A 25,514-nucleotide genomic window follows, 5' to 3' on the forward strand; every position below is an offset into this window, starting at 1 on the left:
GCAGGGAAAATCAGGCATTGGGTATTTGGTGACTTACAAATTGAGCACTTTAGACAGTTACCTCTGTTTATATTTGGGCCTGACTTGGCAAACTGTATTACAGGAGAGCAGGGGCTGTTTGTTTTTCATTCTCATTGGCACTATCTCAGGAGACACCTGCTTCTGCTTTTATTGTGTTGAACTCAGATGTGGTGTGACTGTCCCTGGAGCCTCTTCCCTCTTCTTGCACATGACGCTTCTGTAAACAGTTTTTGCAAGAGAAAAAAGTAGAGAAATGCTACTGGTAAAATTCACTTTATTTCTATATCATTATAGCTACAGGTGTTAGGTTCCAGTTACACTGCATTCCTTGAACAAAAATGTGACCTAAAGTGGTTTACAATAATCAAATATACCACATTATGATGATGATGATGATAATTATTACTACATTGATAATTTATAGATGCAAAACTTCAGTACTTTCTGCAAGGCTTTAGAGGCATGTTCTTTTCATCCCGTCCTTCCTCAGTGGTGTAGTTTGCATCATACTTGCTTGTACCCTTCTTTGCATGCAGTAGTTGGTCCAAAATAGCAGTAAAATGATTTCAATGCTGCCAGAAAAGGCAACCGGGGGGGGGGGGGGGGGGGGTGGAATCTGCACAGAGCAACAGTTACAACCTAAGCATCTCGCTGGCCGACTGAATGATCCATTTCAGAACGAGAGGGCATAAGATGAAGTTGAAGGAATCTAAGGAAATACTTCTTTACAGAAAGGATGGTGGATGCGTGGAATGACTTCCTAGTATAGGTGAGGACTGTATCTGAATTCAAGAAAGTGTAAGACAGGCATGTGGGATCTCTTATGGGAAGGAAGAGGGAATGAATGATATGAATTGGCAGACTGGATGAACCCTATGGTCTTTATCTGCTGTCATTCTGTGTTTCTGTTACATTGCTATTGTGATGGGGCTGGTCCATAGTTACCAGCATGCCATAAGTACATAAGTATTGCCATACTGGGAAAGACTAAAGGTCCATCAAGCCCAGCATCCTGTTTCCAACAGTGTCCAATCCAGGTCACAAATATCTGACAAGATCCCAAAAAAGTACAAAACATTTTATACTGCTTATTCCAGAAACAGTGGATTATCCCCAAGTCCATTTAATAATGGTCTATGGACTTTTCCTTTAGGAAGCCGTCCAAACCTTTTTAAAACTCCGCTAAGCTAACCACCTTTACCACATTCTCTGGCAATGAATTCTGGAGTTTAATTACACGTTGAGTGAAGAAACTTTTTCTCCGATTCATTTTAAATTTTCTACATTGTCATGCCCCCTAGTCCTAGTATTTTTGTCACATCTACCCGTTGAACTCCACTCATTATTTTATAGACTTCTATCATATCTCCCCTCAGCCGCCATTTCTCCAAGCTGAAGAGCCCTGGCTGCTTTAGCCTTTCCTCACCTTTTCTATGTGGTATTGATACGGTGTGGCAGAAAACATGTGAGCTGTCAATTCCAGGAATGGTCGCCCCATCTCAAAAAGGATATAATAGAATTAGAAAGGAAGAGAAAAATGATAGGGGATAGAATACCTCCCTTATAAAGAGAGGCTAAACAGGTTAGAGATCTTCTGTTTGAAAAGGTGGCAGAGAGGGTATGCTCGAGGTTTATAAAATCTTGAGTGGGGTAGAGTGGTTAGTTGGGGAAGGGTTGTTTTATTCCTTCAAGCAATACAAAAATCAGGGGGCACTCCATGAAACTAATGAGCAGTAGATTATAAAAAACTTATAGAAAGTGTGTGGGGTTTTTTTTCACACAGTCCATAGTCAGACCCAGAGACAAACCCTACATAGATTATTATCCAGGTAGACTTGGGAGAGCTGTTGCTCATCCCTGAAAATGAGCTATAAGAAATAGATCTACTTTTAGGGATCTGCCAGGTACTTGTGACCCAGAGACAGTGGATCCTGATGTGACTCAGCATGAATATTTTAATGTTCTTATAGTATAATGCACATTACCTATATGATCTTATCAGAAGGCAGAGATGGATTAAGGTTGCTGTTATTTATTTAGTGCATTTGATATACTGCAAAATAGAGCATGTGTAGGCGACTACCTGCATATCATTTAATAGAATGCAACACAGTAAGCAGAAAATGATTTTACTCAAGGTGATAGGACAGGACCTAGCTTTCTAAGGCTTCTTCCTCTTCATCCTTGCTGTACCAGTCCAGACAAATGGGTTATATCCCTCCTACCAGCAGATGGAGACAGAGCTAAACTACTTGGCTTCTATTTATAGCCTGGTGCTGCCAAAGAATATTCTCTGTCTCCAGCAGACGTCTGCTGAAAGAAGAAGAAATAAGTAAAAGAAAGTAGTTGACAGCTGAAACTGTGAAGTGGCATAGCAGGGGGAGAGAGAGGGTCCTGGTAGACACCCACTCCTCTCAACCAACCCTTCTACACTGCCCCAGATCCCTAGAATAAATCTTCCTGTGAAGTCACGCAGCCAAAGCTTTGTATTTTTATTTTGCATGCTGCGGGATAGCAAATGCACTGCATTAATTTTAATGCGATATGCAGTCAGGGTTTATGTGTGAGTCAACACCCACACTCTCTGCATTGTTATCCCATGGTAAAACTGTGTAAAACCTGCGGTAAACACACAGGAAGCTTTCTGCATCTGCTGCAGAACGAGCCCTTCAAATTCACTTTATTGTGACCTTTAAAGCTGATGGATCAGAGCACACTTTAGAATCCAGCTTTATTGATATATTGGTGACGTCTTTCATAAATCTGGACTTGCATATTTTTCAAAGCTGCAGCTGCTGAGTTTCAAACTTGTTCTTTTTGTGTTTGACTAAGGTGGCAGAGGTTCGTGAGAAACTAATCTCTTTGTCTGTATGTTTCTCTTGCATTAAACTTCATGTCATGTTTGGAATTTCACAAGCTGCTGAGGCTGTTACATAAAAAGGATAACGTGGAAGACCTGCAGCAGACTATTAGCACCACTTAAAGGGCTTACGTATATAAACTGACGTCCGTCAGTGGACAAGTACACTTGGTGAAAAGGATTTATTCTGTTCCAGCGTTATTTAGTATCCGGCTTCCTCTTGATGGAAAGAGAATGGAAACGGGGCTTATAGTGTATTTAATGTTGCAGATTTCAGATAACCTTTTAAGGATCTAGTATGGTGCCAAGACTGGCGTTTGGTTTTATTGTGTTTAAGATGGTTTCACTAATCGGCCATCATGGCTTAGCCCCAATAATGATGTATAAGAGGATATTAATTTCAGCAGCAAAGATCAAGGGGGAAGAGTGTCTTGCAGGTAATAAATGTTAATCAATTCATGTCTCTCCTGTCAGATTTGTGTGTATGTGTGCAATTTAATAAACCAAATAAAATCAATAAATCGTACAGAACCCTAAACATTAGTTATGGACTTCCCTAGCTTGTAAAGATTGGTGTCTTCTTTTGTTGTTGATGTTTTGTTTTTTCTTTGTTTTGTTTTTTGTAAGGTCATAAGCTAACGTTCCTTGATTGGTCAAATGTTGATATCAATGTGCGTTTTTCCAGTGCATGACAGGGATAACCATCCAAATTTGACGAATTCCACCAAAAAACTCCTAGTGACTGCTCATGTTTTTCTTGCAGGTTTCAGTACCATGTAGGTAGTTCATCCTCCCTTCACCTCTCTGCTAAGAATGAAATTCCCACAGATCCAGCATAGTCCCTACATGGCTGTGCTGCATGTTTGGGGAAGGCAGACAGGGATGGCAAAATATTTAGAAAATTTAGGCTCCATACTGTTGGATGTGCAGAATGATGGGTTTTTGTAGATGGAACTGGAGAAGGATGGATATTGTCCCTTGTCATAAAAATGGTATTTGTGGGGGGGGGGGGGGGGGGGGGAGGAGAGAGGATGGAAACCACAGACCAGTTAGATGTAAAAATTAATGGAAACTTTTTACTGAATTAGGAATTGTGCCATACCTAGAATCCATCAAATTGCAGAACTTGCAGCATGGTTTTACCAGAGGAAGACTATCAGGCTTATTTTCGAAAGAGAAGGATGCCCATCTTTCGACACAAATTGGAAGATGGGTGTCCTTCAGGGTCACCCAAATCGGTATAATTGAAAGCCGATTTTGGGCGTCCCCAACTGCTTTCCGTCGTGGGGACAACCAAAGTTCCCGGGGGCGTGTCGGAGGCGTAGCGAAGGCGGGACTTTGGCGTGCCTAATATATGGGCGTCCTCGACCCATAATGGAAAAAAAAAAAAGGGTGTCCCTGATGAGCATTTGGACGACTTTACCTGGTCCAGTTTTTCTTATGACCAAGGCACAAAAAGGTGCCCGAACTGACCAGATGATGACCGGAGGGAATTGGGGATGACCTCCCCTTACTCCTCCAGTGGTCACTAACCCCCTCCCACCATCAAAAAACAACTTAAAAAATCTTTTGTGCCAGCCTCAAATGTCATGCTCAGGTCCATCACAGTGGTATGCAGGTCCCTGGAGCAGTTTTAGTGGGTGCAGTGCACTTCAGGCAGGAGGACCCAGGCCCATCCCCCCACTACCTATTACATTTGTGGTGGTAAATCTGAGCCCTCCAAAACCCCACCAGAAACCCACTGTACCCACATCTAGGTGCCCCCCTTCACCTATAAGGGCTATGGTAGTGGTGTACAGTTGTGGGTAGTGGGTTTTGGGGGGCTCAGCACACAAGGTAAGGGAGCTATGCACCTGGGAGCAATTTCTGAAGTCCACTGCAGTGCCCCCTAGGGTGCCCGGTTGGTGTTCTGGCATGTCAGGGGGACCAGTGCACTACGAATGCTGGCTCCTCCCACGACCAAATGGCTTGCATTTGGTCGTTTCTGATATGGGCGTCCTTAGTTTCCATTATCGCCGAAAATCAGAAATGACCAATTCTAAGGACGACCATCTCTAGGGATGACCTAAATGTCAAGATTTGGGCGTCCTCACCGTATTATCAAAACGAAAGATGGGCACCCATCTTGTTTCGATAATACGGGTTTCCCCACCACTTCGCCGGGACGTCCTGCGAGGATGTCCTCAGGAAAACTTGGGCGTCCCTTTCGATTATGCCCCTCCACATCAAACAAATGTGATTGTGTTTCTTTTTCTTTGACTGAGTGATTAGAGAATTAGATTAAGAATGTGTGCTGGATGTGGTGTACAGTACAGTCTCGAATATCCAACGTAAACTGTACTGATAGGTGGTTGGATAGTTGAAAAGTTGGATAACACAGAAAAAGTGGATGAGGAATAAAAGACAGGCATTTTGAACGCATGTTTCAGAAGAGGAAGCAGTAACAAGAGTTTGCAAGCGTATTGTGTCCAAAAATCTTACCTAGCACTGCTGTCTTTTAACTAAACGTGACTTAAAGAAAGAGAGAAAAACCTGTGTGCATCTCATTAATGACGCTGTGACATCACCTAGGTATCGTGGATAATCCAGAATGACAGATAAGCGATAGACTCTACTGTGATAGCTGTTCAGCTATAAGGTAATGGACAGCATTAGCATCTGGGTAGTGCTAAGTAGAATGAATTTTGAGGAAAAAAGGTGATGAGTAGAGTTCTTCAGTCCTGGGGCTGGTTCTGTTCATTTTCTTTGTGAGAAGAATTGCAGAGTGCTTAGAAGGAAATGATTTTGCTATTTTTACAGATAAAACTAAGGGGTGCCTCAGAGTGGACACCTCTGAGAGAGTAGGCTGAAGAAGTGATGTAAGAAGTCTTGAGAAGTGGTGAAGTATACGGCAGCAAAGATTCTGTGGAAACCAAGGCAGAGTCATGCATTTGGGGTGCAGAAATTCCAATGGCACGATAGAGGATGACAAATGAACGCCTGACCCCAGTCTAGTAGAGAAGCCATATGATGAGGTGGTTGCTGGAACCAGAGGGATGCTAGGGTACATTTGGAAGAGGCATAACCAATTGGTGAAACAGAATTAATCATGCCTGTCTGCAGTTTGTAGGTGTGATTTTGCCTAGAATTTATGCAGTTATGATGACTGTACCTCTGAAACAATATATAGACAAACTGGTGACTGCAGAAAAGGGCTGCCAACATGGTGTGGTGTCTGCATCTAGGTTTGTATGTACTAGATGAGATGATAGAGACATTCAGATACCTCAGAAGGTATCAACAAATGGTTTCCACAGGAAGAATGCTCTAGAACAAGCTTGTGCAAGCAGTCCTCGAGGGTTGCAAATGGGCCAGATTTTCAGGAAATCCCTAATGAATATACATGAGAAAGCTTTGCATGTCCACTGCATCTGTTGTATGCAGATCTCTCATGCATGTTCATTATGTACAGCTTAAAAACCTGGTCTGCTTGCAGCCCTAAAGGACTGAACTTGCACATCTGTCTGCTCTAGAGCAAGAGGTCACAGGTTGGGGTATACTCGGAAGCAGCTTCAGAAAATATTTCATCATAAATAGATGTAGATGCATGGAATGTACTCAATTGAGATAATGAAGACAAAAATGGGAATACAATTCAAAAAAGCATGGGATAAGTGCAAAGGATCCTTTTTGGAAGAGAGATTAGGGTTAAGCCAGATATTGGCTGGAGTATGTGGAATTGTCTATAACATGAAATGGGTGTGGAAACACAACTTCTCATAAGAAATGGTAACAAAAACGTTATCCTCAATTATATATTCAAAAAAATCAGAGACTTATCAACAGCAAACTGTCTAATGCTTCTCTGGCCTCGGAGTCCTGCATTACTCTGGCTGGGGTGCTTGACTAGGAGACAATTCCAGCCTATAATTGCAGGGTTCAGGAAGAAGCTCTGGTGCATGGGTCCCCCCAGCTTTCACTGCAATAACTGCTGGACTGTGTGGGTTGAAAAGGGATGTAGAGTAGAGGGGGAAACCCCAGGATATTTGTGAATGAAAGTTGATGGCTCATGGCACAGTACAAGGCAGTTTCTATTGAGTTTGGGAACCCAAAGGAGCAGCAGGAGATTGATGGGCAAAACTCCACCCCCACCCTCCATTAAATGTGTTAGATGGCAAATTGTAGTAACTATAAATGTGTCTGTGTTGAAAATTCTCCCTCACTGAAAAGTGCGTATAGTGCAAACCATTAACGTGCAGGTTAGGACTTGTGAATTTGACATGGCTCATTGGGTAAGAAAAAACTGAATAATGCTGATCTGAGGAAAGCAGCTCAGGGTAATAATGTCTTGCTGTCTGTCCCCTCCCCCTCATAACTTCTTCTCTTTTTGTAATGAGATTTCTATTAATTTAGACAGTATCAAAGTAAAAGATCTCATGTGATCTGTATTTTCCTGAGAGGCCTGTGCAAGGTCTTTTTAAAAAACTACAATTCAGAGTGAGGAGTTCGCTTTAGGAGTGGATTCACCTTCATATCCAATGCAGTAAAATATTCTGCCCTTGAATTTGGTGCATTTTCTGGTTGTGTTTCCACTTGCCCCATGTTTGTAGTCATACCTTATTCTTGGTGCTGCTTCCTATACACAATTTGATTGTGGAACAGAGGCCAATTTGAGAAGCAAGAAAAGGTCAGTTAAGCATGTCTCTGCATTAAACAGTGCAGTGAGAGGAGAAAAATATAGATTTGTAAGCATTCTTTATAGCAGACTTGGCCAAATTGAGTTCTCAAGGGACACCCAACAATCCAGGTTTTCAGGATATCCCTGATAAATATGCATGAGTGAGATTTGTATACAGTAGAATTAGTGAACATGCAAATATATATGTGCAATTATTTTGGCATTCATCCATGGACTCATAAATAGTTGGATTAGTTGAATTAGTTGAATTATTTTATATGTTTACTTTCTTTACATATGTATTGATTCTTTATATATGTTTTTAACTCTTACATGTTTTCCTTTCAAAGATATGTTTTTTATTGATTTTCTTGTATGTTTTCAAATGCTTTGTTTCATAGACTCCTGAGGAAAACCCCTGCCCTAACACCTAAAATCTGCTGATAGCACCGGAGCTATCGGTAGGTTTTAGTTGTTAGGTCCGGCTGACTTTTACAGCCCTTTCTGCCCAGGATTTCTGCTGGAGTGTGAAAGCGAGGACAGAGAAAAGCAGAAGACTGCACTGCTGCACCTGTCAGAGGTACCTCCAGTGATGTCTGGAGGGAAGGCGAGAGTTCTGGCTGCTTTTTTTTTTGCATCTACCTAAAGATTAGGCATCAGTTTAGCATTTCAATGGTTCTGGTAGAGGAGGCCGCCAATTCTCTAGTTCTGGAGAGCAAAAAGTCCTATTCCTAATGTTTGGAAGGGGGAGTGTTGTTTAATATAAGGCTGAGCCCACGACTTTTAAGTGCACCCCCCCCCCCCCCATTCACTGGATATGTGTATGAGAGTTGTGCCTACTGCACAACTCTTGTGGGCATGTGCCAGGAATCTTCCAACCCCTTTACTGATCAATGCGCAACACTAAGTGTGCATAGCATCAGTCTCTCTTTGTTTCTTGTTGTAAGAACATCACTCATTAGAGACTTCTTGATCTTTACTTGCTGTCACCTCCTTTGTCTTACAGAAACATGGTTGAAATATGGTGAGGAATCTTTTTTTATTTCAATGTCTTCCACCTGGGTACGATGTTCTATCTGTTTTTTGGGCATCAAGAAGAGGGGACGGCCTAGCATTAATCTGTGATACCTCTCTGCGAATTACAAAACTTCCAGATGTTTTGCCGTACTCGTAAGTCCTGACTGTTAGAACTGAAGCTTATACTCCTCTGTTTCTGTCCTTATTTTATTGTCCACCATCTTTATCTGCTTCTCACTAGGACCATTGTTGTCAAGCGGTTGCTGATCTGGAAACTCGATATACCAATCTAATGATTGTTGGTAACTTTAATTTTCATGTGGATGATTTTGAAAAACCATCATTCATGTCTTTTTCTTTCTTTTCTGACAGATGTGGGTTTGCGTCAATGGGTCTCTTTCCCTACTTGTTTAAGTAGTGAATTAGAAATACCCAATAAATAATGTTATAGTAATCCAAAACGAGTCATGAAAACAGAGAGAATGAAAGAATGTCATGATCTAGTTATGACTTCTAACTTTTGTATGCTTGACCTTATTTCCTTTTCCAGTTGACCACCTTCATGGTCTGATCACTTTATGGTCAACTTTATCATACGAACCTCTATCCCAGAATGTTTATCTCCTGTACCCAGTGTTTGTCCAAACATGTGTTCCCAAAACATGTTTCCACTCTTCCTTCTCTGGATTCACGTTCTCCATCAGCGTTTTCTACACTACCATGTAGCACATATGAGTTTATCTTGTTGTGCAGACTAGATGGACCCTACAGGTCTTTCTCTGCCGTCATCTACTATGTTACTATGTTACCATTTTCCCATCAGGTCTCTCTCTGTCTGCAGTCTATGATGAATTTACCCCCTTGGTAACTGTAACTAAGGCTAAATCTTGCAAGCAGTCTTGGTATCACTGTGGTCTTAGGCTTTTTAAATGTGAGTTTCGACAGACTGAACGATGCTTGAGAAAATCAGGATTATCTTGTGATCTTCATCTTTGCCATATTAGGCATCAACAATTTAATTATCATCTTTGGAAGGCGAAACAATCTTACTTCTCAGCTAGGATTATTAAGTCTACCAACCCGGCAAGGGAACTCCATTCTGTTTTTGGTTCTCTTACTCGTAGTGCTGCTTCTTCAGGCTTAAATGCAGCGGTGCTTCCTTCTTCCATTTAATTAGCAGACTTTTTCACGGAGAAGTACAGAAGCTGTGAAGTTCTTCTTCCATATCTCTGTCGGTTCCACTTTCATGTACAGATGGGACAGATTCTACCAATTCATCTGCCTTATCTACCTTATCACCAGCCGTTCTTTCTGCAAACTGGGATTTGTTTCATCCCCAGACATTAACTTCTCTAAGTAAGGCCTTGATGTCTTTAAGAATTACTTTCTGCTCCTTAGATCCACTTCCATCAGCTTGGATGGAATTGTCTAATTTGCAGTTATCCCCCTCTTTGTTATCCTTGGTTAATTCTAGTCTAATGTATGGTCAAGTTCCTGCAGAGTGGAAAGTAGCAGCTGTCAAACCGATTTTGAAAAAGCTCACTCTTGATCCATCCTTACCCACTAACTACAGACCCATTTCCAACTTATGCTTCGTATCAAAGGTAGAGTTGAGAAGTGGTATTCCAGCAGCTTAATCACTTTGTTGAACAAAAACTAGTTTTACATCCTAGGCAATCAGGTTTCACGGCTGCCTGCAGTATTGAAACCATTCTAGCATCTGTGCTTTAGTGAGGTGAGATCAAATCTAGATAGTCACTACTTTAGTGGTTTCTTTAGATCTCTCTGCAGCGTTTGATTTGGTAGATCATTTACTGCTTCTTCTGGAGTTAGAATCTTTGGGGACATCTGGTACAGTGTTAAATTGGTTTCACTCATTTCTCACTGAACTTTCTATTTTTGTTACATCTAATCACTCTGTTTCTTCCGCTAAATCTTTAAAATGTGGACTTCCGCAGGGATCTGTTCTTTCCCCTCTTTTGTTTAATATTTACTTAAGTCCTTTAGCACTATTATTCAAGAGTTCTGTATTTTTTTTCATATATATGCTGATGATATTCTGCTGCTCTTTAAGGTTCACCCTCTCAATCAAGAGCTCCCTGTTCAACGCTGCTTATGTGCAATTGCCCAGTGGTTCACGAACCACCGCCTTGTGCTGAACCCTGCCAAGATGGTGGCCTACTGGTTAGCTGGTCATCTTTCCATCCTGCCTGGTCCTCTCTTACTATTTGATACTTTGATTGTGCCAGTATCTAATTTTCGATATTTAGGAGTACTTCTTGATTCTAACCTCTCTTTTGAGCCTCAGGTTTCTGCACTCTGTAAATTACAGTTCTTTCTACTACAACAGCTGAGATCTATTCGATCTTTCTTTGATCATGATTATTTTCATTCCTTCATTCTCCCTCTATTCATGACTCGTTTTGGATTACTGTAACATTTATTTGGGTATTTCTAATTCACTACTTAAACGATTGCAAACATTACAGAATACAGCCATACGCCTTCTTAGTCTTGTAAAGCAGGTGAAACATGATAGAATTTCCGTAGGTGACAATCACTGGCTGCCAGTCCCTTACCGTGTTCATTACAATACATTGCTATTGGATTTTAAAGCATTCCGCCAGGGTAAGCCTATATATATATATTCCCTCACTAACTATCCTGTACTTGTTGCCTCACGTTCGGCACTCAATTAATGACCATCGTATGGTCCTTCCAGGGCCCCTAGTGGCTCAAATGGAAAGCACATGTCGCTGCACATTTGTGGAATTCGATATCCTTGTCATTACGTGGTGAACTCCATATTAAAAAATTCAGTGTCCTTTTGAAGACATGGTTATTCAAGCAAGCATACTCTAGTGACTAAGGCAAATCGATTTGGACACTGGCGCCTTGAGAAAGAGTATGCAGTCTTAGCTGTTAGTTATATTTTGCTGTGCTCTTGAACGAATGGTTTGCTCTCCTGTTGGGCATTGTAGTTCTTTTTCTTGCTTTTAATTTTTTAATTTGTAAACTGATCTGCATGTCAGTTTAGGCGGTATATCAAGCCATAAATAAATAAAAATATTTCAGCGCTGTAGGGAACAGCACTGGAGTTCTGTTCATCTCCCCCTCAGTGGAGGATACCCTTCCAGTCTTGGTTCTGTATTTGTTTTTTTAATCTGCATCAAGTTAGCAGACCCCTACCCCTGAAATTTGATGTAAGAACATAAGAATAGCCATACTAGGTCAGACCAGTGGTCCATCTAGCCCAGTATCCTGCTTCCAACAGTGGTCAGTCCAAGTCACAAGTAACTGGCAAAAACCCAAATAGAAGCAACATCCCATGCTACCGATCCCAGGGCAAGCAGTGACTTCTCCTCATGTCCATCTCAATAACAGAGTATAGACTTTTCCGCCAAGAACTTATCCAAACCTTTTTTAAACCCAGATGCACTAACTGCTGTTACCATATCCTCCGGCAATATTCATTGAGTGAAAAAAAAAATTCCTCCTATTTGTTTGAAAAGTATTTCCATGTAATTTCATTGGGTGTCCTCTGATCTTTTTCTTAAGTGCCTAAGGTGGCAGTAACTATGATTCGGATTTTTCTTCCCAGTATGCATCACTTTGCATTTATCCACATTAAATTTTATCTGCCATTTGGATGTCCAGTCTTCCAGTTTCTTAAGGTCTTGCAATGTTTTGACAACTTTGAATAGTTTTGAGTCATCTGCAAATTTAATCACCTCACTCGTTGTTCCAATTTCCAGATCATTTATAAATATGTTAAATAGTACCCGTCCCAGTACAGATCCCTTTAGGTAGCTATATGCTCACAGCAGCAGGAGCATAACTCTCACTTGTTGGGTTTCTGTGGGGGCGGGGGATGTAGTGTCACAGTTGCTGAGGCCTTGTAAACGAAGAGGTATTCCATCCACTCCAAACCAGTCACATTCCTGCAGGAGCCTTTTGTTGAGAGGCCTGTCCCACACTACTTCTTAGGCCCTGAAATCCTTTATTTCCCTCTGGTCTCCACTGTGTGCTTGAAGATAATAGGACATAGTCCCTGTGAATGACAGAATAGCAAGAATTACTAACAAGCTGCCCTCTTCCTCTGAAATGCTCTCTGTGCGGATATTGTGTTTCTGTACTGAATTTGTTGAAGCTCAGTTTTTCTCAGCTTGTTTGTTGACCCTTATTTTTGCTTATGCAACGGGATTATCAGGGTGATATAATGTCAACAAATAAGTTGTAGGCAGCACATGTTTATTGGCCTATGTTTGACTAGTTTTTGAGAATGATGCTGTTCTGTGCACTTCCTGTTACTCCTTTCTTATGACTTATTTGCTAAATCCTTGCCCTGCCCCCCCCCCCCCACCAAGCCTTTGCATTGTACTAAATACTTTACCTCTCCTCTGTCCCCCTAGTCCTAATCATGTCTTTTCTCCTTAACAGAGGAGTGTGGTAGCCATGTTAGTCCACTCTTAAGGTTATCAATAGAAATCAAACAAAATAAAACATGGAAAAGAAAATAAGATGATACCTTTTTTATTGGACATAACTTAATACATTTCTTGATTAGCTTTCGAAGGTTGCCCTTCTTCCTCAGATCGGAAATAAGCAAATGTGCTAGCTGACAGTGTATATAAGTGAAAACATTCAAGCATTATTATGACAGTATGACAGGGTGGGAGGATGGGGGTAGGTAGGAGGTATGCATGGGGACATCAAAGCATATCATTGATATTCTAACAGGATGGGTGTGGATAGGTGAGGGAAGGGTGATCAACAGAGACATACAGCTTTATGGTTTATAATGGGCTAGGAACCCCAGATCCTTGTTAAGTCCTTTCTGTTGGGTGTTAAAATATTCAATCATTCTGACTTCAAAGGTCTTACGTTCTTGTATGGTTTTAAAGTTACCTTTCAGGATTCTCACTGTGAAGTCACTGGTACAGTGTCCTGGTCCTGTAAAATGTGGTATATATCATTCAGTGTAAAAAATGTAACGAAGGATGCTATCTTGGAGAAACAGGCCAGATGCTTAAGACAAGATTCAATTTACATAGATATCATATGAACAATACTGGTGCCAGTAGGGTTCCCACGCCTGTTGGTCAACATTTTACAGGACCAGGACACTGTACCAGTGACTTCACAGTGAGAATCCTGAAAGGTAACTTTAAAACCATACAAGAACGTAAGACCTTTGAAGTCAGAATGATTGAATATTTCCGATCTGAGGAAGAAGGGCAACCTTCGAAAGCTAATCAAAAAATGTATTAAGTTATGTCCAATAAAAAAAGTATCATCTTATTTTCTTTTCCAAGTTTTATTTTGTTTGATTTCTATTGATACTCCTTAACAGAGTAGCTCTCACTTCCCTTCCCTAGGGTGCCTTTTTTTTATATCTATTTCCCCTGCCCTCTTGAGGGTATCTGATCCCTGGTATTCCTGGTCAGAAAACCTGACCCAATTTAGGTTGGGATTGGTTTAGTATAGCCCCTCTCCCCTTCCACACAGGATGGGGTGGGGGTGGGGAGTGCTACAATTTTGCACTCGTGACATGCAAAGTCCATAGCTGATTTATTTTTTTCAGGCGGAAGAGGCTACCCAATCATAATTTGGCTGTCTCTAGTCTGCCAGCCTCTCGATGACTAAACATAAGTGTTTTAAATTAATCTGGTACAAAGGTATCATCTGTTACTTTTTTTCTGGCTATTTTGAAGGGTATTTTCCATTCCTTTGCATGGCTTGCAAATCGGTGGGGGATACACCTGCTGGGACCGTGGGTGCAAAAATGCTTGCACAGTTTGCAGATGTATAGTCTCTGCCAGGAGGTACATTTTCCAGGTTTAAACATAAATTCCTCGTGCGTCCTTTGCCAGGTTGGTATTGCCTTTCACCTTCATTTAGCTCGCGCCTTTTCAGCTCAAGATGAGTTACATTCAGGCACAGTAGGTCAGTGTTCTTCAGTGCAAGGCACAGGGGCCAGTGGTAGCCCCTGGAGACCTCTGGGTTGCCCCCATCATCTTTCTGTTATATTTTATTCTGCTACTGTCTGCCTCTGTAACCAAGTTCACAACAGAAACAGGGAAGAGCCACATGCATGAAGGACAAGACATATCTCAGTAGACAAAGAGAGTGCATTTGGAAATGCTCACCTCCTTGAGGATACCCCTAATGACAAGTTTGAAGGGTGGGCTGGTGGGGTGGAAGGTATCATTGACCCATGCTGGTTCTGCAGTGTCGTTCCCACGCTTGGGGAAAACATTGGAGGCTTTCCTTCAGCTCATTTGCATCCAAAGTGGCCCTGACTTAAAAGTTATTGAATACCACTGCAATAGGTATTTCCCAGTCTCCAGGGGGCTCATAGACTAAGGGGCTGATGCAGTAAGCTTGCATTAAAGGCATGCGCTGTGCACGAGTGTAATGCCAAATATTTCGCGCACTAATTGACTAAACAAATTGTATACAAATAAGATCTCTACAAAATTTGCGTGCTAACTGGGGAGAGCACACCAGACACATGCACTCATATTTCTGCTCTAAGGGTTACTAGTGCTGTGCACATGTCTGAACAGAAAAGATGTATTCGCACACACTTGTGCATGTGCTGGAATGCTATTGTGTGCATTAAGATATTTGCAGTGCTGATTTTATGCATTGAATAGCATTTCTAAAACAAAAAGAAGCACAAAAGGGCCTTCAGGACTGGAATAATCAAGAATCTTTAATAAATAGACCTGGCATGGGTCGTGTTTTGACTCGTATGCGCCTGCGTCAGGGGTCAAATGTGATCAAGTGTCTCAGAAAAGGTCACAAATGTAAGTTGTCTGAAACACGGTATCTGCTTTTGACTACAGTGACCCTAGATATGGTGTTTCAGAACTAAGCTCTATGTGCTGCTGATTGCATTTCAGCATTTTTATTTGAAGACAACTTATATTCGTGACCTTTTCTGAAACGCTTGACCACATTTGACCCCTGAAGCAGGCGCATGTGCGCCGAAACATGGCCCATGTCGGGTCTGTTTATTAAAAGATTCTTGATTGTTCCAGTCCTGAAGGCCCTTTTGTGCTTCTTTTTGTTTTCTCTTTTGTTTGTGTACTTTTGGACACTCTCTTTTGCTACCTTGAATAGCATTTCAGCACATGCGTGCCCTGAGCACAGAACTAACTCTTCCAGCACACCCTCCATCTCTTCAAGGAGGCCACAAAAAACGATATAGACACTACTGTAGAAGAACAAGCTAACCCTTCTACACCTCCTCAGACTTGGTATTAAAGCCCTGGTATTGTGATCAGTCTTTGTCTTCTGCATACTTCACGTCATTGGAGAAGAGTAGCTCATAGCCTCATTACCATTTCTTTTAGTATGTTGTACGCTGGTGTCTAACACGGCTTTGTACAGGGTTAGCTTCTGCAAAAAACCCTTGTCCGCATCTGTGTGCCCACAGCATTGTGTGCTAAAGCCATGCTTGCCCTGTGCTAGCTCTGAATACTTTTCTGCAAGTTTAGATGTAAGGCCAGGGAGGATTAAGGGGCCGATGCCCAAAGCTTACCATGCTAGGAACATCTGATTTTGACTGGTTTTATCCAGTTTTGCATGCATGTTATTTAGAGAGTAATGCACAAAGAGATTCTGCGTCCACCTTACCATTTACGGTAGCAGGCAGCGATAATCCTATGCAAATGTATTACAATGAGCTGATTAGTATTAAAATGAGCATTCCGAGCGACGCACAGCCATTTCCGAGCAAAGCACAGAAAGGAACGCCTACCTTTTAACGTACAAAAGTTTCTATGAGGTCTGGCGCTGTTGTTATGTGAGGGTGACATCTGGAAAAAGCACTCTGCTCCCATTTTTCAATAGCAAAACTTGTCTGAGAGCAGAGAACAGCTTTAGAGGGGTGGAAAAACAAGCGTAGGGGGGGGCTTTCAGCAAGGAGGAAATTGTTTTCAATGGCAAATTGCTCTGATGCTGGTTTCGCCTTCCTCCTGCAGCTTACTTGCCTTCCCTCAGGTTGCCCCCAATGATTTTGCTTGGGAATCTCCTCCTTGCTGAAAGGCCCCCCCCCCCAGCTGACATCGTAGGGGTTTCCCCCCAGTTTATTGGCTGTCTGCTTATTTCTCTGCCCCTCCCAGCTGATATCAAAGGGGAAGACAGCCAGTCGGCTTGGGAAAGCCCTTATGATGTCAGCTGAGAGGGCGGAGAAACAGGCAGACAGCCAGTCAGCTGGAGGAACGCCCTGTGATGTCAGCTGCGGGGATGGAGAAACAAGCAGATAGCCAATCGGCTGGGGAAAGCCCTATGATGTCAGCTGGGGGCGGGCTTTCAGCAAGGAGGAGATTCCCAAGTGAAAATCTTTGGAAGGGAGGGGGGGTTCGGCAGCTTGAGGGAAAGCAAGTAAACTGCAGGAGGAAGATGGAGCCAGAATTGAAGCATTATAGGGGAAAGGAGACAGCGAGATAGTGGAGCCAGCAAGTACTGCAGGGGAAAGGAGACAGTACAGCAGTGGGATTCCTGGGCATGTGCATAACATGGACAATTACCGAGAGACTTTTTGTGCATGTAGGTGCTTTCCCTACCCAGCTGCTTAATAAATTTACGTGAATCTCATTTGCGTGCGATTTCCTTTGAGCATCGCTTGTGATTTCACAATTGGCAACTTCTATCTTGGATCTAAACGGACATGGTTTTTATCAGGAACTTTTGAGCATTGGCCTCAAAGTGACTTGCCCAAGATCACAAGGAGTTGCAGAGGGATTTGAACCCTGGCTTCCCTGGTTCTCGAACTAGTAGACCACTCCTCAAAAACTGGTCCTGGCCCTGGCCCTGATTGTTTTCTCTATATTGCAGATTTCAAAGGAGTTTTCTGTATGGTAAAAATTGACTTAAAGACCCCTTTGAAAATTGCCCTCCCTTTTTTCTTTGTATTGAAGTGGACTAGGCTACTCTATTTAAAACTGTTTAAACAAACCAACTTGCAGGCTTTGTTTGGCCCGACTATGCTCGAAGTATAAACATGCCTAGATCTTGTTCAGAAAAATGCAGTGTTGCACGCTGTCATCTTATTCTGCCTTTAATGGACTGAAAGTGCTATAGCAGGTCTTGATTTTTGAATGTGTGAATTCCCAAAATAAAAAAAAATGTTGAGCTGATGCTGCAGACATGGATTGCTGTAGATTTCAGAGGTGGCTGTCAATGAAAAGGCATAATCTGTGTATAAAAATAAACAAAACTAAATAAGAAAAAAATATCTACTAAAAGACTCCATCTCATCAGGACTGGGTCACCTGTGTTTAAATATTTAATTTCAGTGGTCATAATTCTTGATTTTACCCAAGTAATGCAGAACCACAGGCTTCTATGCGTTAGCGATGATGAATGTTTTTCAGAGAGACTGCCCATAATTTGGGCTAATTGGACTTGTTTGGATGGGAAAGGGTAAGAATGGGTGTGGTAAAAGAGGGGAACGGAGATTGCAGTCTCCCATTTCTTAGATGTGTTTCTCCAGTGCGAGAGTGCCTAGGTCGATGCTCAGTCTGTCTGTCTATCCATCTGGAGAAGCACTGAATCAGTGTTCCTGAAATTTGCCAAACTGTATTTGTACTGACGGTGTTGGAGAGTTCTGAGTTTGGTTTAGGGGCTAAATGAATAATGTGCATGTGTAAAGTTTTCCAGCTTGTTCTTTTTCTGTTTCTCTTTCCTCTTGGGATCCCATCCCATTCTCTACCTCACTTTTCTCTCCTCTTCCTGCACTTGCCAGCCACTCTTTTCCCACCTCCCCCATTCAGTTTCCCTCCTTCTTGTAAGGCTGACTAGGCCTCACTATAGATTGCGTGGCCCAGGACACTAAATAGCTTTTTTTTTTTTTTGTAACTTACTACTGGCCTTTGATGGCAAATGGATTTTGTTGTTTTCTGACATATCATTCATCCCTTGTGAACATAGGAGGTATGTGGGAGTATGTATCTAGATGGCTTCCCTTGCTTGGAGTACCATGGGAGGAGATATGGTGACTTGATGTTGTCACTGTAAGAGTATAGCGCCCTGTGCCACATTTGCAGTAGCACAGAACCAACAGGTGTTCCTGGTCTAATTTCATTTGGGTCAAAGGAACAGAGTGGAATAACTTCCCTTCTTCCCCATCCAGGGGGGGTTGGATCTCACAGTTGGAGCTGTCAGACTCCTTGAAATGAGGTTCTGGGATCGGGTCATGTCAGGTTGAAGAAAAGTCCATGGTACGTGGAAGAAGTTCATTTCTAAAGGTTAGAGTGACTGGACTATCAGAAGAGAGCTCTGAGAGTGAAAGTACTGAGTACAGGTTTTGGAATTTTGGTCTTGGAGTTTTGGTCCCACCTAGCTCTAGTGACTCTCTGAGCTTAAGGAAACAGAAGGTTGGTTTGTGAGGTTTTATTTCCTTGAAGATTCCTTACAGGTTCCTGACACAAAGAAGACTGATGAGGGAGAGATGAGATTTGATGCCCAGACAAAGAAAAGACCAGTCTGCTTAAACAGGAGACTACAGTTTTAGGGTAGAAAGCTAAAAGATTACCTACATGTGCCAAATTTCTACCTGATGATGTAAATTGTTTTATTTTTGCTTCCAATAACCCAGTGAAGACATCACATTTTAATTCAGCCAAATCCTCGTTAAAGAATTATTTTCTTTTGGTAGAGGGACAACAGGAGAAAGAATGATAGAAATATAGAAAATGATGGTAGATAAAGACCATACAGCCTCTGTTGTCTGCTCATCCACACTAGCGTCTATGCTGTATAATCTCTTCCTCACAGATCCTCTGTACTTGTCCCATGCTTTCTTAAATTCCGGTACCACCCTTAACTCCACCATGAGGCATATTTTCAAAGCACTTAGCCTTCCAAAGTTCCATAGAAACCTATGGAACTTTGGAAGGCTAAGTGCTTTGAAAATATGCCTCCATGTCTACTGGGAGGCTGTTCTGCACATCCATCATCCTTTCCATGAAGAAAGATTTCGTTGGAGTACTCCTGAATCTACCCTCTTTCAGTCTCCTCCTGAGCCCTCTTGTTCCAGAGCTTCCTTTCAGTTGAAAGAGGCCCACCTCCTATGCATTTGGACTGTTTTAAGTATTTAAATGCCTCTCTTTCCTCCCCTCTCACTTCTTTTCTAAAGCATAATATTTCATTGCATTTTTGGATGTGCTTTTTTTGTTGTTTTGTTTTTTTTTTTGTAATCACTGTTCATATTCAAACTAGTGCTGTCCAATTCGTGATTTGAATCGATTTGCTGATCCGTATTGATTTGTTTTTTGAAAAAATTGGATAGTTCGATTTCCCCGCGTACCTTTTTAGAACTGCTGTTCTTTGCTGGCAGCGAGCACGAGCAACCAGCAACATTGCACGCACCAGCCACGCAGCCTTCCCAGTGATACAACTTCCTGTTTCCGCAGAGGCGGGAATATGCCGGAGGGAAGGCTGTGGGGCCTGGGGGAGCAGTTAGCTGGCTGCTTGTGCTTGCTGCCTGTACTGCAATCGCTGGCACAAGCCCGAGCAATCTTTTGAATTGCATTGGTGGCTCAGCTCCTGAAGCTGGAGAACAAAGGATACATAAAAGCACATTGCTTTCCTCAGGTATGGAGTCAGTATAGGTGGCTTAGCCCCTGAAGTTGGAGGAGGAAGGGTGCTTATGGGTATGTTGTTTTGCTGTGAGGCACGGGGTCAGTCTGAAATGCCCTCTGGTAGGTGTGTAACAGTAACTTAAGTCTGTGCTACCCTAAAGAGAAGGTTGTCCTAGTTTGCCCAGTACCCTTTGGACCAGCTATGAGTGGCTAAGCACGTCTGACTTTGCATCTGCCACTTTAATTCTGTCTGGGCTTGCTGTGATATGGCTGCTTCTCTAAAATGTTAATATTTAAACTAAACAGAGAATGGGGAGAAGGGAAAAAGCTAGCCAGCTGACATAAAAGGCTTATTTTTCTTGCAGCATCCCCCTTTATGGGTAGGAGGTGAACAGTTTTGCTTTTTCTCCCTCTGCTGGTAAGAGGGCATAAGGGTTGACTCAAGGCAGAACTCAAGGAAAGGGGATAAAATAAAAGCTTGCATCCTACAAACCAATGAAGAAAAATGGATTATAAAAATGGTATGGTTACAAAATATTCCAAAATCAGGAAAGGCAATTATCAGGTAAGCATAATTGAAACTTGTTAAGAGGAGGACTAAGAAAAGGCAGAAATATTAAGTGCCTTTGCCTTTTGAATCTGATGTACCAAAATAATGACATTCAGTTACTCCTTGTTTAGTTGCTGCTGACAAACTGTAAAGTGAGAATTTGCTAATAAAACTATTGACTTCACATAAATATAACACACCTAATCTACTCATTTCCGTGTACCCTTAAAGAACTGAATCAAATCAAATCGAAAAATCAATTCATATGAGCAAATCGAATCGAAAACGTTTTGACTGAATTGGACAGCACCAATTCAAACCTACTGCTACTTAGGAAACAGATTAACTATGACAGCTGCATTTTCTCATAAATTAATGCCGGTACTTTTTCACTCCCCTTTTTTCCTGGTGCATTTAAACCATTTACTCGATTCCACTGTTGCATTTCTTCACTATGGTTCTGGCTGGTTCAGCCTTTTGTTTTGGTAAATGTTTCCAGACTTATTGTGCGTCCATATGAACAGGTAAGAAGGCACCAAGTCTGTGGAGATGGTTACAATTCTTGCAGCCATCTGGCGAAGCACTTGCATGTCTGTCAGGCTACAGAGGCCTATAGCCAAGCCAGAATTCGGCCATGCAATGACAGGACCCCTGCTCCTTATTTTTTTTTCTTCCTTCTTTAGAGTCCTGAGGCAGTTTTGGCACAGTTAGCAGCTCTTTCCACTGTGGGAAAGAACATCAGCACACCAATTACAGGAGTTCAAGAGACAGAGCTGCTGGTGACCCATTAACTGAGACTTAATTGGCAACAAACCAGCCAGGGACTTGCACAGAGCTGCTGGAACCGCCCCTCCTATACATGAGAAATATGCTGTTTGAGATGATCATGCCACAGTTTACTAAGCCCAAAAATTCCATGCATGAAAGAGACATAAAGAATAGTGAAAGATGGAAGCAACCCTGGGTAATTGTGTATTTACAGATTGGCAGACAGATGTTGGAGTGGAATTGGCTGAGTTGTTGTAGACTTAACAGTTTTCCCACAGTCTTGTCCCCTCCCCAGCTTCCACCCCTCACCAGCTGAAACATTTCAGAGGGGCTGTGTACCCATTTTCAAAGGTCATGGGCACTGAATGGCAAACCGTGAGATTCAACTAGATTGCAAACTTTCAGGCAAACCCTCTCGAATTTACCACTTCTTAGAAATATTCATTGGGAAACAGTCAGCTGCTGCCATGTAATTAGTTCAGTTTAAGCCTTCCACCGTTTATCCAGTGCACTGAAGTTTCGCTGTCAAGTTGAAAACTCTGTAAAGGAAAACATCTCTTGATTAATTGGAAGCCTGTTGTAGTGCTTAGGCTTTCTCTCCAAAATACTTTCTTTCAACCCCCGCCCCTCCCTGTGCAGCCTTGCTTTCTTTATTCCTCATTTTTCATCTAGTACTGTCTGGGCTACCTGTAGACCTAACAGTATCTTGTATGTAAGGAACCAAATAAATGTTGAAAGAAATAAAATAAGCAAAAAAAGTGGGTGGCTATTTGGGGAAGGGGAAGATGGGGGACATGGTGAGAGAGAGAGAAATGTTACTTTTGTTCCTCACCAATCCTCTTCACTATTTCTAATGTAGGTCATATCTTGTATTAGTTGAATTTACTGTATTGGCATTTGCCTTTGCGGTGCGATGTAAGCCACATTGAGCCTGACGCAGTTGGGAAAATGTGGGGTACAAGTGTGATGATAAATAAATATAGAGAGCGGAGATGCAGCACGTCGGTGAACAGTGTCTCTGAAGTAAAGCATTTTCATTTAATTTATAGTCCACATTTACTTCACGGGGTAACATTTTATAAAGCTCCTTCTGTGCGAAGAGCTTGTTTTTCATGCAGAAAAGGGTTTTCATAAGATTATGTAACCACATATGCGCGTGAAGGGGTAAATTCAATATTAGTTGCTTAAAAGTTTGGTGCCAAAAAACTGGGCACTAAGCCATTACTGTATAATGACAGAGCTGTGCACCAAGGACTCGATTCTATATATCATGCCTAAAAATTCGGTGCCAAAATGAAATTTTCATACATGCATTCTATAAAGTGCACTTTAATTTAGGCGTACTTTATAGCGTAAGCCTAAATTTCCTTGCAGTTTATAGAATATGCCGTGTGCTGGTCCACGTGAGTAAATTTAACTCGTGGCCAATTACGCCAAGTAAAACCTGGTGTAAAGCCTGTCTCCCGAATTGGGCGCAGAGCGGGTGTATTCTATAACGGTGCACATAGATTTTAGATATGCCCATGACCCACCCATGGCTGCGCCCCCTTTTCAACTGTGTGACTTAGAATTTACACGCACTGTGTTACAGAATATGCTTAGCAAGTAGTGTGTGTAAATTCTAATTAATGCTAATTAGTGCTGGTAATTGGTTAACATCCAATTATCAGCATTGATTAGCTTGTTAGCCAGTTAACTTATGTGCATTGTTGTGGAATACACTTCCAATTTTCTCACTGAAATCTCAGCACAATACATAGAATCCCGGGGCAAATCTGTTATCGAATACTAGCATAAGTCTGCAGTTATGAGCCAAACTTTAGGCGCAACCACTTATACATAAATACTGGCATCTAAATGCAGCGGTTGGGCGCATAAGTGCAACTGTTCCACAAGAATAGTCGAAACGCCCCAACACGCCCATGCCGCTCCACGTTAATGCCCTCTTTCCATTTGTGTAGGAGAGAAGTTAGGTGCTGTTTACAGAATAGGAACATACGTCTATTTTATGTGCAACGGCAAATTAGCACCAGTTAGTGCTTAATGCTAATTATTAGTATGTATTGCCAGCTTAGTGTCAATTATGTTCCTTGCATAACTGGCTCTAACCTATAACTTCGTGTCCGGCTGCACGCCTAACTTTGGGTGCCATTTATAGAATTGGGAAGTAAAAGTGCACACATGGAAATTGTGCCTCTCCTTTTATGTAACCCGTACACAGGTGCTCCATATGTGCACATATCCTATATAATAATTTGCACCTCCAGCGTTCCATGTCTGGCTGCCTGGGTTTGTAACATCTCCTGACATCAGCCAGCCTCCAGCGTTCCCTTCCCCCTCACTGTCCAGCCCTCGTATTGATGTAATGACGTCAGCGGGCGGAACAGTGAGAGGGAAGGGAACGCTGGAGGCGAGCTGACGTCAGGAGGGATGTTATGAACGGAACGGAAGCCAGCGCCAGCCAGCCAGAGAACATTCAGGTACAAATCGAGGGGAGGAGAGAAACGCGGAACATTGAGGGGAGGGAGGGAGGGGAGGGTAGAGGAGAATTGATGGATGGGACGGAAGGACAGTAAAGGAGAGAATCACGGGACATGGATGGGAGGGCAGGGAAGAGGAGAATCGCTGGACATGGAGGGGAGGGAAGAATTGCTGGACATGGAGGGGAGGACAGGTGAGAGAGAAAAAAACAAAACAAAACATGACAGCCTTAGGGCCCATTTCATTGTTGAGGAAACTGGCATGGTTCCACTAGTTTTATATAAAATATCCCCTGGATTCTATAAAGGTCGCCAAAAATTCTGCACGCAAATTTAATAGACTAGCAAACCAATTAATGCCCAACACGTGTAAAGTTAGGCACGGCCCAAAAAAGGGAGCGTGGAAATGGGAGGGTCATGGGCGTTTCAGAGCAGAACGGGGGCATGGCTTTGAGTTCCACGCGGAATTATAGCATAATGGTGCTCCACGTGTGAATTTAGGTGAGGGCATTTGCACCGCGTTTTCATTGGCACAAATGGCCGTGCCTAAATTTATCACATGACTCTCCGCTTAAGCGTGTATTCTATAAACTGCGCCAAACTTTAGGCATGGCTTCTAGACTACCATTTATGTGGGCATTTTTCAGCACCATATATAGAGTCTAGCCGTATGTGTGTACACGTTCAGAGCCAGTGTACATTTGTGCATTAGTAATTATGTGTTGTTAGGGCTGGATCTGGGAGAATATTTTATAAGGGCACATAGGCGCCTTTTTTGGACTTCTCGTGTAAGTGTCCAGTTATAAAATCAAGCCCTGCATTGCACAGTGTGGATAACATAAATAAAGGAAGGTATAAAGATCTTTTCATAAAACAAAGTAAGAGCGGTGACGAGGAGTAGCTAGAAGAAAGTGGAGGAGGTTGTGGCACAGTACAGGAACTTGTCTTCAGGGCATAAACAGAGTACGGAAGTTACCAGTGAAAAGTATAAAATAGGTAAAGAGCAAAGACAAAAACGAAGAAGACAATCCAGCAAAGAAACCATGAAAAGGAGACAACTATGGATTGCAGCTAGTAAACTACGGTAGAACCTTGCAATCACAGGGTAAAAATACCCATTAGATGTCCGTTCTTTTCATCAAATTTATCCAGTATAGGATAGAGTAAGTTTGGTTTTTTTATTGTCTCCTGATTTTTGAAAAAGCTTCCATTAGATTTAAGACAAATGACTTTTTCCTTACTTTTAGAAAGTCTCTAAAGACAGGGCCATCAAGAGATTGAGCCGCCAGGACCTGCCGCATAGCCAGACTACAAAATTTTTTTTTGGGGGGGGGGGGGGGGGGCAAGAGCCAAAGTGGGAGAGGGCACATTTTGCCCCACCTCCCTGCTCCCCCCTGCCAAAACTCCACCTACCTTGGCTGGCAGGGGTCCCTAAGCCCCGCCTGCAGAAGCCTTTCTCCTGTGCTGTTCACCTCATTGCCTGTCCTGCGGTTGCTTTTCCCCTCATGTCACCCATGTGTGACGTGAGGGGAAAGGCAGCCACAGGGCAGGCAAAGCAGCGGAAAAC

General features: G+C 42.3%; 1 protein-coding gene and 1 long non-coding RNA gene across 2 annotated transcripts in view; one reads left to right on the plus strand and one right to left on the minus strand.

Moving 5' to 3' along the window:
- CNKSR3 (CNKSR family member 3) overlaps positions 1 to 25,514 on the plus strand; it is a 233,399-nt gene that overhangs the window by 12,714 nt on the left and 195,171 nt on the right. The gene's annotated exons all lie outside the window — the stretch shown is intronic.
- LOC115465818 lies at positions 7,251 to 24,405 on the minus strand. Its single transcript, XR_003941464.1, has 3 exons — positions 24,315 to 24,405; positions 17,203 to 17,214; positions 7,251 to 7,261 (listed from the first exon to the last, which is right to left on the minus strand). It is a non-coding gene; the product is annotated as an uncharacterized LOC115465818 (long non-coding RNA).

Source organism: Microcaecilia unicolor, chromosome 3 (assembly GCF_901765095.1).
Source record: "Microcaecilia unicolor chromosome 3, aMicUni1.1, whole genome shotgun sequence".
Taxonomy (NCBI): domain Eukaryota; kingdom Metazoa; phylum Chordata; class Amphibia; order Gymnophiona; family Siphonopidae; genus Microcaecilia; species Microcaecilia unicolor.